Below are 17,267 nucleotides of genomic sequence, written 5' to 3'. Positions count from 1 at the left end.
ACTATAGGGCTTGCCGCAAAGGCACTATCTTCCAAAGATAGTTAACACCTAGTTAACCAGCTAGACAGACAGAGATGGCAGAGAGACAACGTACGGGCAAGCAACCGGTCAGCTTAAAGATAAGTAAAGATACTATTTCCAGAGCCCAACTATGATACCCAGCCAACCAGACAGACAGACAGACAGACAGATAGCTCACAACAAATGGTCCTCGCCAGTGATTCCAGGGAACTGCAAAGACGATGGGGGCAGGTGCGGTTTGAGCATTTTCACTTTGCCTCAGGAAATAAGAGTGTTCCTTCATTTCCGTATGAATTTACTGAACACAATCTGGAGTCCGGATTATTTGAGAAGACGAAAAACTCGGTGTGCCTGTAAACTTGGAGGCTTTTCTGGAAAGAGCGTCTGTTACACCAGAAAGAGAAACCTGGAGGAGAGACTTGTCTGGCTATCTGGGGTTGAGAATGGGACCCTCGGCCGCGTTCCTGTGTGTTTGGAAGTGAGTAGAATAAAGAAACTCCTGCCTAACAGCTAGAAAGCTTTGTCTGGTTCGGGGTTGTCCGGTCGTGAAGGAATTCTTCAGTCTGGAGGGGAAGTGGGAGGTGGAGCCGGCGTGTTCGGGTCTACCCCCCCCACCCCCCCTCGTCACCCGGGCCTCCTGGGCGGTCGGCAGAGGGAGCTATTCCCCAAGAAATCGTGGAGCGGGGACCTAGCGACCCGGCGGGAGTTCGGTGATGGGGAAGCTGTCCCTCCGCCCGCCCCGCAAAGCTGGCGGGTCACCCTCCAATCGCCTCCCTCTTCCCTCACCACCTTCGCAGCCACTTAGCTGCGGCTCAACGCACCGTGGCCTGGCCTAGTCCCCATCCCTTCTCGGTCCCACTTTTGCGCTTTCGCACATGGGGGGACGCTCTGTCCTGTCCACTTGGCGGGCGCTAACCCTGTCCCCCAAATCCTTGTAGTCTAGTTACTCCCCCGCCCCCCGGAGTACTTTGTCGCGGGGTTAGCACTGGCACCGTGTCGGGCACCGCACTACGCTATAACTCTCTCAAGTCCCGCGGTGACTCCAAGTTTGCTAACTTCGTGTTTGGGTCACTGAAGGGGTTCCAGGAGTCCGGCCAGAAGGAGACTTCAGGTTTGGAGGGATTGCGAGCGAGCGACACCCCTCCCTCCTCCCCAGAGGCCACTGTCCCGGAGGCAGCAGCTGCAGCAGCAGCGGCAACTGCTCGCATCCCAGCCCGGCTCCGGTTACTGCTTTCCTCCTCCAGCATCTCCAGCCAGACAGGGAAAACCTTGTTCAAGTTTGCTGCAGGACCCGGCCTGTGTGCGAAACTGGGGCTCGAGGACTGGAACCCCTTCCCCGAGCCCCCATCTTCCGAACCTAAACAAGGGGCACAAACATCGTTTTCTCCTGGGACTCTGCTTGGAGGCCAGCGGCGCTGTTGAGAACAGATTTTGAATCTGGGCTGGAGTGGGTGAAGACCAGTGGAAAACAGGTTGTGCTGCCAATCACAGCATCTTGGGACCCGGTAAGAGTTAAACAAACTCAACTCTGGAGGCCATTGGGCTTGGAGATTGCTGGGAGGCTTCTTTGGGGCTGGAGGGCACCCTTGGTGCAAGGGAAGCGGGACACGGATGGTTTGTCTGCTTCCAGGGATTTATTGACATTGTTTGTGTTTGGTTTTGTTATTTGGGACTCCAGGGAAGATCTCCTCGTTATGCATTTTATTTTGTGTGTTTTGTGCCTCTGTGTTGCTTTGCCTGTGTTTGCTCATGTTGATTGTGACATTGGGTGGGGGGTGCAGGGAGATTTGGGGGACATCGGAGAGTCAAATCATTGTTGGCCTGGCCTTCCTCTGAGGTCTCCCTTATCCTGCTCTGGCTTCTTGATTTCTAAACTTTTCTTTCTTTAGGACTTGATATTCAGATTGTATTTGTGGGCTGGGGCTCTCTTCCTGCCTTTAGGGTTGTCGGGGTTCAGGCAGATTCACAGACCTTTGGGTCCTTGTTTCTTGGGGGAACGCTGACAGGGATGCCTATTTATTTGAGTGTACTGTGCCCCCGTGGGCCATTTTCTTTTAAATCTCTTCACTCTAGGAAGTTCACACACCCGGCTTGGGACTTTTTGTCTTCATTTTTCTTTCTGCAAGTATTTTCCTGAATAAGCTACTGAATAGAAACAGGGGAAGCGTGTTTGCTGCTTCTTTCACACAGAACCTCACTCGAATCCCCACAGTTTTTAAAGAGACAGTGAAAGCCTGGAATTTTCTAGGCCTGAATGAGGCACCATTTCTGCTTTTGGAGCAATAATAGCCACACTGTGCCAGGGCAGACAATGACATCTTTGGTTCCTTTATGCCAGGTCTTACTTTGTATATAGTATTCTCACATAAAACCCCGCATTCCTGTTCCTTATGGATAAAAAGAGCAAGCCACACTACATTCCCCAGAAATGCCATCAGCCTGACTGGCATGCTCCAAGGAGTCAGCTTACACCCTGCTTTTGGTTTGCTTACAAGGCCAAGGAACTCCCTGGGTAAACTGCTAGGATCGGGTGATCTGGGTTCAAGGCTCCATTCTGCTACTTGGCAATTGTGTGGTTTGGTGTAGCTTACTAACACACCTGTATGCCTGTCTATAAAATTAAGGTGAAATAATAGTGTTCACTCTAGAGCTAAAAAAGTTAGTGCATGGGAAGCCCTAATAAGCTCCGCACAGAGGAGGGGCTGGCTATTATTTATTATTATTATTATTATTATTATTATTATTATTTTATTGAGCCAGCATTAGTGGTTGTGTTGCTTTTATTCTCCCTTTTGTTGGCTATCGGCAACTACTAGTTGACCCTTCTGTTGAGAAGGACTTTGAAGGCTGATCTCATCTGCAGGTTTCACCGCTGCCTAGGATATGATGGGTTGCTCAGCTTGGTTCACATATGTTCTTGGCAGTCTTTTGGTAGAAAGGAAAGTGTATGTGGAGGGCTGGGATCTGAAGCTAGTTCTTGACTGGATGCCAAAGACTGTGGGAAGTGACAGCCTCTACACTTCCTCTGAAACCTTTCGCATTGGCATCGTTTCTTTAGGCTATGTTTAAGAGGTCAATTGTTCATTCAAACATTTATGAAGCATCTTTTATACTTCAATGGGTTTTGTACTCATTTCTTTGGTTTTATTTTCAAAATGAGTATGCGTAGTTGCTTTATGACCCTCTCTGCCCCACTTCCTTTTAAATATGCCAACATTGTCTTCAAGTGGCAATAAGCCTTTATAAAGCAAATCCCCAACACTTCAGACACAAATCTCAACGCTGATTCAATGCACACACAAGCACATAGCACTGAGTCTTTCAATGCAGTTTTCAGTGCCACCTCAGGCAGGTTGCTCCTCTCTTTGACATCACTTTTATGGTGTGAGTTTGTGCGAGTCGGGGGAGGTAGAGAAAGGGCTTGGGTATGGCTTCCAGTTCTAAAAGCCTTCCTATTGGTAGCCTTACTTCATTGCTGGCTGTGTTTTACACCCCTTTCCCACTTTCAACATTTGTTTGGGGTGCATGAGTTATGTGACGTCCATATTTGCAGGCTAACTAATGATAAGTAGAAAGGGGGATACATTAATCCCACTGTATTCCATCAGCTGCCTTCAGACTCTGGGGTACATCAGAAGCATGAAGGGAATTTGTTTAAAAATATTAGATTTTTTTTTTGCCATGAGAAATTACCAACAATTACCAACACTTGTTCATCTTTTTAAAAATCTAAACAAATAACAGTTTCCTATAATGTGTAAACCTTGGCCCCTTCATGATTCAGAAAGTCTTGGGTGAAGCTGAGCACATCCAGAGAGTCCCCAAGTGGTTGTGCTGCCAAAGAGTCGCTTGCTCATTTCATGGTTGTGGATTTGCCTTCTTCCGATTGGTGCTTCAGTCTAAAATATAGATCTGGTCACATGATCCCCTTGCTTAAGCCCTTGACAGATCACTAAGTGGTGATCATCAGAGTCTCATAGGGGCTTGTTGAAAATGCGGTCCCCGAGTCAGGGTTGGAGGAAGACCGTGTTCTAGCACAAAGCCCACTGTCAGCCTCGTTGCTGCCCCTCCAAGACTACCTTTGTACCATCTTCTGTGCTGTTCTCTGGATTCTTGCTTCCAGCATCCCAGTCCCTGCAGATCTCATTATGTTCCCCAAAGCACTGCACCCATTCCTTTCTTCATGGCCTCGCGGTGAGGTGGTTCTTTCTGTTGGGAATGTCTGTGGCCTTCTTTTCTGTGTAAGCAATTGTCTGCTTTCTATTTATCTTTGAAGATACACTTAAATCAGACTTTCTCTCTGATCTCTCTATTTCTCCCATGAGCAGTGTGTATCATGTGAGTTGCCATTCATCTCTGTGGACAGCTTTCACAGAGCACCGGTTATGTTGTTATCTGAATGACATTCCCAGCAGGTTGGTGAGTCCTTCATTCCTTTACGAAAGACCTTACTCAAGTGGCTGGAATGTAGAAGGACAAATGAATGAACAGTAGCTGGTGGTTTCCTGCCACACAGAATGTTAGGGACAATTCCTATGTATCTATTAGGAGTGGTAGAGAAGTGAGCGCAGAGTTTACTGCTTGTCTGGACATGATCTATAAAGTTATTAGGGAAGAAAACACTCTGTCCCAGTGGTCCTCAACCTTCCTAAGGCTGTAACACTTTAATACAGTTCCTCATGTGGTACCCCTAACCGTGAAATTATTTCATTGCTACTTCATCACTGTAATTTTACTACTGTTATGAATCATAATGTAAGTATCTGATATGTGATTCCCCAAGAGGGTCGTGACCCACAGGTTGAGAATGACTGATCTAGACTTTCTTAAGTGGACTTGTAAAACACAATACCGGAGTCATGCTGCATGCTCAACATCACAGTAGGTGCTAATGCATGGCAGAGAGATACAATTAGACTTTAGGATGGTCTTGTTTGTGATTCACAGTGTCCCGGTGCTGAAGTGGAGATGCCAATATCAATAAAAGTTAGCCGACACTGCCCCATGCTTTTCAGTGTATAAGGCACTTTGGCATAAGTGCAGTAACTAATTCAGTACTGTTTCTCACTTTCCCACAAGGATACATCCCTGAAAGCAGGTCTAAATACAGGGCTGTGTGATATGAGGGATACTGGCCAGCAAAGGCCAGAACAGGCCAGAACGCTTGCTCTACTTCTACTTCGTTGTCCAGACACGGCATCCAGCGTGTCCTCTGTTCTTGAACTTTCCTTTCTTAAGCATCATCTGCTTGGATTATTTCCTCCTCGTGTAAGCAAAAGTTAGCCCATTCAAGGTCAATTAACATCCAATTCTGTGGAAAGCTTTGCCTATTTTAGCATCCGTAGTAATTTCCGCCTCTGTCTCACATTAAATTTATGAGTAGAATTCTTCTTATAATTGCCAGTCGAGTTTTTATTTTTCCTGTTTCCACTAATTTTTTTCTAAGAATGAATTATGCAAAGGGCAGCAAATGCTGCAGCAGCAAAGCTGAACTCGTGGCTCATGGAAACCCCACATACAGCAGATACGGAGGAATCCCATTCATGGGTGGGAGACAGCAGCATCCGTGAGTGAGCACACATACCTGCGGCTGTCCAGTTGCGAACACCGCAGTTGAATGCATTGCTGGACTCGCCTGTTCTTGAGAAGGTGGACCGAGTATTTACTTTCAAAACTTAGTTTTAAGAATTGATGTAAGACTCACTGAGTCCTCAGGATTCACCAATCACAATGCTTTGCCCCCAGTGACCTCTTTCTGCCTCAGCACCTCCTTGCTGCATGTCTTGTCTGGACTTGTGTGAATCTGCACTCCCTCACTCGCTCATCCATCCATTCTCCAAATCTGGAACCTTTCTATTTATCTCTTGCCCATGTACAACACGGAAGATCAGTTTCACGATGACCATTCTTACTGCTTTTTAACATGATGTGAAGGGTTAACTCAGGGAGCTGAAAGAATTGCACAGGCTACGCATAGGAGAGCGCAATATTCACACCAGTGGTGTTTTATCTTATTGAACTTCATGTGCACGATTGTCAGCGCCATGAGGCTGCTCCTGGATGATAAATGCCATGCCCCGAGCCAGTCTGGAAGAGTGGCTATGACACCACATCCTGTAGTTAGCACTATTAATGTCTATTGATTTCTCTCCTATTTCATTTTTAATGATTTATTCTTCCAGATAAAGAAACTATGTAAAGCATTCTAACCACCTCAATTTCCTCCTCAGAGAGCAATAAATCATTTCCCACCCCTATAAGACAAGGGAAATAGAATTCCAGTGTGGAGTGCCTCATCTTGCAAGGTGCGTGCACGGGATATTAGCATCTGTTAGAGCCATCAGATCTTGGGGGGCGCAGGAGGTCTCACTGTAGGGGTGACCAAATACCGTGTCATTAATATCATACCCAACCCAAATGAACTGTGCAGATATGACCAGCTCCAAAATACAGTTGCAGGTGGTAGCTCCTATAATGGGTCTTGAACAAATTTTCTACATGCTTACTTTTTTTTGTTTTTTCTTGAGGCAGGGTCTCATATAGCTCAAACTGACACCAGGAGTGTACCACCGTGTTTGGATTTTACAAAAATACTTTATTTTCAATGAGGAATTGTTGACAAGACAGGACTTTGATTTTTTGCAATGAACTGGTTTGAGTTTTACTTTTTCCCTCATCATATATTTATTAGGTGTATAGTGTGAAATGATAAACATTACAGTTGTTATGAAAGAGTTAATATCTTAAAATACTAATATATATATGTGTATACACACAAACACACACACATATATTCATTCAGGTAAAGCTGGGTGTAGTCAGGGTCAAACAGGCAGGTCTGAGAGTGCCTCCTGGCTCATGCCAAGAAGAGGGCTGGGTGTACTCATGGGGAATGTTCTGCTAAGAGAAGATTTGCATAGATGGGGCAATAGGCTCAGCAAACACATCCCAGTGGGAGCAGTGATGAACCATCTCAAAGGATCGGAGAATCATTTTTAAGGCAGCTATTTACGGAGTCCCAGGACTGGTCTGTCTGTCTGTCCCTCACAACACTATCTGAGTTCTAAAGGAATTTTACACATTTTACTGCCATTATTTTGTTATAGAGACCAGATGTGAGCACCCTCGTGAGACTCACATAAAAGTTGGCTTAGAGGTCTCTCCCTGCTCGTGAGAAAGCAAGCCTGGAAGGTTCCTGCCCCTTTCCACCGTGGAGGGAGTTCACAGGAAGGGGATGGATGGCCAGGACTCACAGATTCTCTAGTGTCACCAGGGGTGGAATTTAGATTTTCTCTTGACCGGTTTAAAGATGATTTTGCCACATGATGGTACTGTCTCAGCCTGAAGCTACTTACCTAAGCAGTAATGTCATTCTGTGTAGTAAAACGCTTTGAGTCGCTGACGTTTAAGGTTTGGGGATGTGAAACAAAAGTTCATATTTTAATGTTTAAAACAAAATGTTAAAGATGATCTTTGAAATTTTTTTTTGATGGCTTGGCTGATGTATTCTGATCAAGCAGTTATGCAAACCCACACACAAACTAAAAAAATTAAACAGAAGTTTTAAAACTTTTTGTGTGTGTGTATGGCTGGAGAGAAAACCCACCATGTATATCACATTAGGCAGCCATTCTGGCTCTGAGCTGCTCTCCAGCCCAACATGCTTGTGTTGTTGTTGGTGTTGTTGGCAGTGATTGTGTTTTCTTTGGTTCGTTCTGCCTTTGGAAGCTGGCCTGGTTTGTCACTTTCTGATGATCTCAGTCTCTGTGGCCTGCCCTAGCATCCTTCCACTCTTCCCACTCGTCTCTTTCTCTAAAAGTCCCATGATCTTCTGGACAGCCATTAGTGTGTTGAATGTCCCTGTCTCCTTGCCCACATTCTTTGGTATCCTCATCTTTGCATCTTTTGCCTTCTGTACTAAGATTTATAACCTCAACACTCAACGTAAAGCCTTGTCAGTATCTTCTTGCCTCTGGTTCATCCCTTAAACAGATGCACAAATGCCATTGGTGAGGTTGGAAGTGCTTGACACATCTATTCAGCCCATGTTCCTATACTTCAGAGGCTTGAGAACAATCTGCAGAACTGATGGCCCTTGGGATTTCAATTTGGTAGGTGTGCCGGACCTGGGAATGTACATTCTCAGCAAGACAGGATGGTGCAAATGGCCTGGGGATGCACTAGAATTCTTGTTTGGGGTTACAATGCCCCATTCAGATAGCATGTCTACTTTTTATTCCTTTCGATTTTTAATTTCGATGATGGCCGAAGCGGGTCGTGGAGAATAGCTTGTCTGTGAGAAGCCGTGTCTTTCCTCCCGACTTGGAGGGACAATGGTTATTATACAACACTGTTCATGTGACAAACGGAGAAAGACACCCATTGTTTGGGGATTGGCTGATGTTCCCCTTGGCTCTGGCTTTGCTGTCCGATTAAGCTTGGTAGCCCTGAGGAAGCAGACACACTTAAATCAGAGAGACAAAGAAAAGAGGTCAAGGCCTTCCACGGTTAAACCACTTGCAGCAATGTGTCAGGGGCAGGGTTTGGGAAGGGAAAATGCGATTCTGGGGAAGATTCATTCATCTGCGGCGTGAAGCTGCAGACACAGGACAAGGAAAACATAAACTGATTGGAACTCCAGTGAGCCTTTGCCCAAGAAAGACTTGTTTTCTACCACTGTCTCACTGATTTATCTGATGATAGGTTTTATTATTTATTTTAGAAGCCCAAAAGGTCTCCCTCCATAATAGGCAAAGACATACTTCTTAGCTTCTTTCTCCAGGTTCATCAAGGACAGATATCTGGGCTAGGGCTTGACAGAATGAACAAAGACCTGGGCTCAATCTTCACCATCACAGGTACTGGGCTTGGTGACAAGGGTCTATAATCCCAGCACTCAGCAGGAGGTAGAGTCAGGAGGATCAGGAGTTCAAGGTCATCTTCAGCTCCTCAGCGAGTTCCAGGACAGCCCAGGGTGGTTTATCAAACATCACCATCACCCCAAGTGTCAGCCTTAAAACCTCCCTGGATTATGACTTAATGTCTTAGAGAAAAAAATTCTTGCGTAACGATCATTATTGTATCTGAAGTGTTAATACTTCCCATCCAAATTAGGATTTAATAGAGATCTTGCATTTTAGAGTTACTTTTTGAGTTCAAAATACAATTAAATTCACCAGAAAGTTATCGATATGTTTGGGAAGTTATGATACTGTTTAGATACCATCCCTTACTCCCACCTCCCAGTGTAGGATTCCCATGCTGGATAGAAAGGGTTACAGACTTCCTGTAAAGATCTCATTGTGAGATCAACACCCATTCACATTCTTTGGGTCAGAAGAGGATTCAGATTCAAGGTCACATCTTTGCAAAGGTCACAGACCTTCCAACAGCCTTGTTCTTTTAGCCCGATTACCCCCTTTACGAAAAGTATGTCATTCATCCGGACTTTGCCTCTGGGTTTCTTTCAAAAGGACACTCTGTCCCTAGCTCCTGTGCATATTTGTGGGTAGCTATTCTTCTCGAGTCTTTCTTAATTTTTTTTTTCTTTTCAATTAGGCAAAGAACACAGACCTGAGGGGAGCGGAAGGGGGAAAGCCTTGCTGGATGTAATAGGTTCTAGAGAGCACATTTGTATGGAGTGTTCAGACAGCTGCTGCCTTGGGGCCACTAGGAATCCTTTCTCCTCTGAGATGAGAGGTTTCCTGGCTGGGAGCGTTTGCCTTAAGTAGAGTGGTCCTCGGGAGAGGGCAACACACGACTTACTTCAAGTCACTTAGAGCTGCTCATTAAGTCTGTATTTGGACCTTGATTATAGATTATCATTGCAAATCCATTAAAGAAGAAGAGACAAGTGGTTTGTGGAGAGGCAAGTATCTTTATTTTCATTAGCTTTCTGCTCTCCTCTCTCCTGTAGTTTATCCTCTACTGAAGGGGACTCTGGTTTTGCCAGTGATATGCATGCCTTCAAAGCAGAGACAGCAAAGGGGAAACTTCACAGAGCAAAATGATCATGTTAAACACTAGCCTGATAAGTTCATTAATTTTTCAACTCATTGTCATTAGGCTGGCTCTTTGGCCCTGTTGGTGTGATGTAGAGAGAGGTTGTGCCCTCAGTGCTCAGAGGGAAGGACTACTGTACTACACTTGACCTTACATAAAGCGAAGCGTTTGTTGAAAACAATAGGGGTGTTGCAGGCTGTATCTTTGCTGTTGCTTGTTGTACGTGGTCTTTTGTTTTAGTTGTTCACCGTGTCAGCAATTCATTTTGCTGTTGTCCATGTCCCACGTGGCACATTTAATCCTAATGCTGTTTCAGGGACAGGATGTTTGTTGAGACTGTGTTTTCCATCAGAATCATTGTTCTGTCCACTGAGGACTTGGGTTCAGTCAGCTGCTGCGTATAGGGATGCGTTCAGCTTGCCAGAATTCCTGGAGTGGGTATGTTTTGATGTGTTTGCCCTCTTTTCGTGCACTTTTCTATACTTGATGAAAAGTTAAAAAATTAAAGTCCCATGTTTGCTGTGGAATTAACTTCCAGCAGTGATAGGGAATGGTAAACGCTGGGAACCCCAATTGCCTCGTAATATGGATCTTGCAGTGCTGGGTGGGTAGAATTCTAATGTCCAGGAGTTAACCCTCTCACAGCAGAAAGAGCCAAGGTGTAAAACAACGGGCCCACCCAGACATTATGCTCGTCTAGGCAGCAAGTCCAGTACCTGAGAGGTCAACATGTTAGCAGCACTCTGTTCTAAACTCAAGAGGCCCCAACAGTTCTGTTGTCTTTTCTTACCGTCCACCATCTTCCCATTCATAGTAATCTTCCATGGAAAAGCAGGAAAAGTCAATGTGAATTGTGGGCGCTTTTCTGACTCCTTGGATGACTGTTGTCCTAAATTCTGCTATTGGAACGCTTCCAGCACACACACACACACACACACACACACACACACGCACGCACGCACGCACGCACACACGCACGCACACACACACGCACACGCACACACACACACACACACACACGCACACACGCACGCACGCACACACACGCATGCACACATACAATGATAGGCATCTCCCTCTCACCTGTCTCAATTGTCCTAGCTAAAGTCCACAGTGTTAGTGGATAAGGCAGAGGAGCATAACGGCTGCCTCTTCCCGACCCGCAGCAGTCTGTCCTCCTGTTTTCTGTTAGTCATCAGTGTTAGCCTGTCTAGATCGTACCAGAAAGAGTCATTGCATTTATGGGACACGCAGCTCTGTATTTATCATATGGAACGATAGATTCAACTGGAAAAAAAATAAGGGTGATTTATTTTCCAAAGGAGGGTTTTGCCCCTTGGCTTGGACATGAATATCCCCTCTGTGAGGGATCTGAGTTTTTCTTTTGTATTCTTCATTTTGGACATTGATGTTAAAAGTTAAATATTGATTTGTGTAAACATGTGATTACAGTTGTGGGATAAAGAGGCAAGCATCTGATGGTCTTGGTCTACTCCTGGCCTTCTTATTCACTGTATAAAATGTGGCATTCTAGCCTGAGATTCAGTCTCTATTCCTAAAGCTGTGTGACTTTGAGCAAATGGCAAAATTTCTCTCTGAGTACCTGTCCATGACCTGCGACATGATAATAGTATGTAACTCAGTTGCATGTAGCACAGTGGTAAGTGCACAGTAAGCATCCACTATCCACCCACTCTCATCATGATTCAACACCAGGTCGTATGAAAGCAAGGAAGAATAATGAACACATCCAGGAATTAGATGGGCTTATGCATCAAATGGGCAACTCATTAAGGTGCTGAAATCAGATTCCAATAGTTATTATAGAATTTGAAATGTGTAGTCTCTGATATAAATGGAAACTATAAGGAATCTTAAAATATTTTGGGGTATAAAACAGTTAAATTTATTAGTGAGCATGTATATTTAATGACAATATTTTGTTAAAAGGAAACATAACGTTGACTGTAGGATTAGACAAAGCTACTAATGAGTGACCTTACTTTAAGGTTACAGTGGATTTAAAACAGGCACTCTAAGAAAATGGTGTGTACGCATGTTCATGGAAGCATTATTTAAAATAGTCCAAACAACCCAAGTTCCCATCATTTGAGGACCAGAGACATGACATAGATGTGCACTGGAATATTCTCCAGCCATGACAATGGACTAAAGCACAGGACATGTCTCAACATGGATGACTACAGTACTTGGAGGAAGTCCTTTAATATGAAGAGTCCATACTCAAAAAGCCAATACTTTCAGAATGGAGATTGGTGGTTTGCAAGGTTTGGGAAGGGAATAATAAATATTTGGTGTTTGCTGGAGTGATGGGAACACTCTGGAAGTGAATAGTTGTATTGATGGTGGTTGTACAACATGGTTAAAATTATGAGTTTTGGGTTATGTGAACTTTGACTCAATTCTTTTTTTTTCTTTTACCTTTTAAAATAATAAGATGTTTTGTGTCTGAGTAAGATGTATTTGTCTGCACACTTCTGCTATGGGGTAACGTTTTCCTTTTTAAAAGACATTGCAGCGTATTTATTACTTTAGGAGAGATGAGGGAACGGGTAATAGGCTGCAAACAAACCTACCTCAGATCCCTGAATTTAGTGACCAGACAAACGTTTTTGGAAGGGACAAAACTTCAAAAGCTATGAGCATTATGCCATAGAATGAAGGGAAAGAGAATTCCTTCTAGTAGGAATGTACGTGACTGTGGGGGGTGGGCAAGGACAGGCAAGGGCAGACAGGCAGAGGGCAGCAGAGTGGAGCGTTTATATGATCAAGTATTGAGAAATAAACATGGAAGTGTACAGTGGAGACAAGGACAGAGGTTTGAGAAGTTGTTTGCTAATGTTTAAACTCACCGTGCAGTAGACTGCAAAGGATTATTGTTGCTGCTAAGAGTATCAAGTGAAATTGTGGGTAACGAGACTTCACCGAATCCACATAAACAACTTTATAAGTAATTTAATCATTTTTAAGTGAAGGATGTGATGTGTGTGTGTGTGTGTGTGTGTGTGGTATGTGTGTTGGTACATGCTGTGTAGGCCAGGAAAATATCCAGTGTTGTTCCTCAGGTGCCATCCCCCTGTTATTGAGACCATGTCCCTCACTGGACTGCAACTTGCCGAGTAGGCTCACCTGACTGTCTCGAAGCCCTAAGGTATCTGCCTATCTCCGTCTTCCAGTGCTGGAATGCCAAGCTGCAGCGAGCACAAAGGTCTTTGTGTTCACAGATAGGCCCAAGGGAAACCAGGGATGTCAAACTTACGGGCTTGTCTCCTTGAAGAAAGAGATGTATAACCTGTTTTTTTACCCAGAAGGCTGGGAATGGAGGCAGCTAACAACCTAGGGAAACCCTGTACTATATGTATGGCTAGGACCTCCCCCAGGCTCCCACAAATAGAACTGGAGGTGGTTGAGAGCTCAGATGAGCTCTCTGTATGGCCAAGACCACAGCAGATCCCCCCATAGGCCCTTAAGATAACACGTGTAGTGCTGAGTGGTGGTGGCGCATGCCTTTAATCCTAGCACTCAGGAGACAGAGGCAGGCGGAGCTCTGTGAGTTCGAGGCCAGCCTGGCCTACAAGAGCAAGTTTCAGGACCGGCTTCAAAGTTACAGAGAAACTGTGTCTCGAAAAACCAAAAATAAATAAATAAAGAAAGAAAGAAAGAAAGAAAGAAAGAAAGAAATAGCACATGTAGCCTATCTATACAACCCATTTTCATGGAAGAAGTGGCCCATACTTTGAGAAGAGTTTCAATGTAACTATACCCCATTGTATACATAAGATTGTGTTACACCAGAAAACGTCTTTTCAAATTGTACTGTACTTAAATACGCCTAAAATAAACTGCTCAGGGTCAGACTCTCGACGTTCGAATCGACACTGGCCACTGAGTCATGTTGAACCCGACTTTCTTCTTGCCTCACTCGGGCTCAACCCTCTGCCGACTGCGGTCTTTGCAGAGACCTCCCACACCAAGCATATGCCACCATGACTGGCGTTTTCTTTCCATGGGTTTTGGGGATCAAATTCAGGTCCTCCTGCTTACAACATAAGCGGTTTACTGACTAACCCATCTCTGTGGGCGACTATTTTATTTAGCACCTGTTGCCTTGCGTGCAGTTGTCTATGCTAGGGATGACTTAGGCAGAGAAGCTCCTCCCTGGGAGGGTTCGCATGCTAACACACATCATGAGCTCTGATTGTTACCTCTACTGGGCAGAATAGTGAAAGCTCGAGGCTTGGATTGCTATCATGGTTTAGCACATGGACTCAGAACCAAGCTTCCTGGATTTGGGTCCTGGCTCGTTCCATCATTTTACTAGATGTTTACACTTAGGTCAGCCACCCAATGTCTCTGTTCTTTTATCACGTAGGTGGGAGTAACAATGTTATTTCCCTCACAGAGCTGTTATGGGGATTAATTGAGATAATAAGGGGAGAGAACTGGGCACTGCTGTCCAGCAAATGCTCAGTAAGTTTGGTTTGTTTGTCTGGCTTTGTTTGGTTTCTATGCAGGGATGTGTCTGGGTCACTTCTGTTTTTCATTCAGACTATTCCACAATCCTTACATAAGGGCCTCAGGCCTGAGCTCTTGTTCATGTGTCTTACTGTACTGGGTATGAATTTGTTGAGTTAATTGGCATGCAAACCCAGCTTTTTATAATCCAGACAAACAGCAGAGTTTTTATTAACAATATACAGTCTTGATCTTGGCTTGGGAAGAAACTTCTACATAATGCCTCTTCTTCACTCTGCCTGAAGAAGTTGAGTGGCCCATCCTGGCTGAGGGGTGCAGTGTTCCGTGCTCAGAGTCTGTTAGTATAAACATGGTCTGTGCCACGGGCTTTAGCGCGCAGTCTCCTCCCAAGACGGTCACAGCTCGAATGTAATGTCACTGTGTCCCCTCATCACAAGCCACTGCAGCTCTTGGTGTCTTTTTCCATTTCCATGAGTAGGGATGACTAGACGGACACCCTAGAATCTAGAAGGAAGCTTGGAGCTTATGGGAAGAGCCAGTAAATCCGGAAGGTCTATCTGTAGCATAAATAGATTTTAGAATGCGTGTTCTTTGGACACACACAATCCATGTACTTTCTGTTCTATCCGAAATGGCTAATTGTAGAACTATGAACTGAACCCTTGCCCACCCTTCCCCACCTCCTTACCCTCTCCAAATTTATGTTAAATCCCTAACTTCCATGGGACAATGCTTGGAGATGAGGCCTGTGTCCTGAGTGGGTAAAAGTTAAATGGAGGCTTCAGGTGGGCCCCTGATTTAGTAGGGCTGGCGTTCTGATAAGTGGAGATGGTTCACAGTCTGTTGTGTGCTTGCCACATAAACATGAGGACCCGAGGTCACTCCACAGAAGTCATGTGTAAAGTAAGGCTATGGTGTATGGCACTTACAACCACAGTACCAAGGAAGGCAGAGACAAGTGGATTCCTCAGGCTCATTGGCCAGCCGGTCTAGCCTAGACAAGTGGATTCCCTGGGCTCATTGGCCAGCCGGTCTAGCCTAGACAAGTGGATTCCCTGGGCTCATTGGCCAGCCGGTCTAGCCTGTCTGTGACTTCCAGGAGGATGAGGAAGGCTGTCTCAAAGGACAGATAGTGTCTGAGGTTGACCTTTGGCATCCACACAGAGACATATCCACACAGACGGCTTGGGAGGGTGTTCAGGAGTGAAAAGACAGGAATGTAACCTTGAAGGAGCTACAGAGGAGAGACTAGTCATACTCTAGTTCCTAGGGAGATAACTTGGAAGTGGGGGATGTGGCATCCTGAGATTGATTCCTAAGATGCCTGCATCTGATAATACATTTTTTCAGTAGGACAGATGAGTTTTTAAAGGGGGGAGGAGTGATCTTAGGTGAGCCGGTCAGAGCTTGGGAGTACAGGTATGGCCCTCTTGATCTCGATGAGGACTTGTCCTTGGAATGCCAGCCCCCTGTCATTGCAGACGTTAGATAAGGTTCCTCAACCTACCCTGCTTATCCAAGTCATGAAAAGCTGAGTGTAGTCTCTCAGGAGTCTTCTAGAACCAAATAAAGAAGAGTTTCTTGTTTCTCAGATGATGAAGACAGGTCAGGTTTCAGATGTGGACAAAAGTAGGAGGGGCTTTGTGCTTGATATTTGTATCTTCCAGATAAATGATCTTTATTACAGTCACGGAATGTTTGCAGGCTCAGGAGACAGTCTTTAATGTTATTGATGATCCTAACAATTTATCAGGAAGATGACTCAAAGTCATCTGCTCGTGTTCCAAGGGTGGACCATCTGTTAGAGGAAGATGAGGAAGAAGGTGTGACTCAGGATAGCCCTGACCAAATCTCTTCTGGGCTGTCCACCAGGAAGTCTAAGGGCAGTGTGGACAGACGGAAGAAGTCTCAGGCTTGTTGTACTCACTGAAACTGACAAAGGATATTATCTTAGTCAGGGTTTCTGTTGCTGCAACGAAACACCATGACCAAAAAGCAAGATGGGGAGGAAAGGGTTTATCCAACTCACACTTCCACATTCCTGTTCCTCACTAAAGAAGGTCAGGTTAGGAACACAAACAGGCAAGGAACCTGGTGGCAGGAGCTGATGCAGAGGCAATGGAGGGGTGCTGCTTACTGGCTTGCTTCCCATGGCCTGCTTGGCCTGCTTTTTTGTAGAACCCAGGACCACCAGCCCAGGGATGGCACCACCCGCCATGGATTGGGTCCGTGCCCACTGATCACTAATTGAGAAAATGCCTTACAGCTGGATCTCATGGAGGAATTTCTTCAGCTGAGGTTCCTTCCTCTGATGACTGTAGCCTGTGCTAAGCTGCCACACAAAACTAGCCAGTATGAATATAGAGAAAGAGGCCCTTCTCCGGGCAGGCTTAGGCCTGACACCTGGCTCAGGAGATCACAGGATATCTAATCATGAACAGAGCAGACTGGTAGAACTCACAGTCTCAAGTAAGTTAGTGCATTTTCCCAGATAAACCCTTTGCCATGTCTATGCCTACTGAATGTTTTCCAAATGTGTCCCCAAGCAGGAAATATGTCATTCTGCACTGATAATTATTGAAATCCATCTTTGTGGGTTTTCTTTTTGAGACTAGGTAGCCCTGGATGGCCTGGAATTTGCTATATAGACTAGGATAGCCTCAAATTAATAGAGATCAACTTGTCTGTGCCTTCCGTGTTGGGATTAAAGGCATGCACTACCACACTAACTCCCCCACAGGTTTATT

The 17,267-nt window shown here is 45.1% G+C and overlaps 1 protein-coding gene across 1 annotated transcript in view; it reads left to right on the top strand.

Annotated features, from left to right (window-relative positions):
- Positions 1 to 805: 805 nt before the first annotated feature.
- The window catches only part of Megf10 (multiple EGF like domains 10), a 150,446-nt gene continuing 133,984 nt past the window's right edge, over positions 806 to 17,267 (top strand). The window contains exon 1 of the mRNA XM_075968629.1: positions 806 to 1,526. The gene's annotated coding sequence lies outside the window, so the exon portion shown is untranslated. The remainder of the gene's footprint in view (positions 1,527 to 17,267) is intronic.

This window comes from Microtus pennsylvanicus, chromosome 4, assembly GCF_037038515.1.
Source record: "Microtus pennsylvanicus isolate mMicPen1 chromosome 4, mMicPen1.hap1, whole genome shotgun sequence".
Classification (NCBI taxonomy): Eukaryota; Metazoa; Chordata; class Mammalia; order Rodentia; family Cricetidae; genus Microtus; species Microtus pennsylvanicus.
This window is presented reverse-complemented; position numbering and strand designations above follow the sequence as displayed.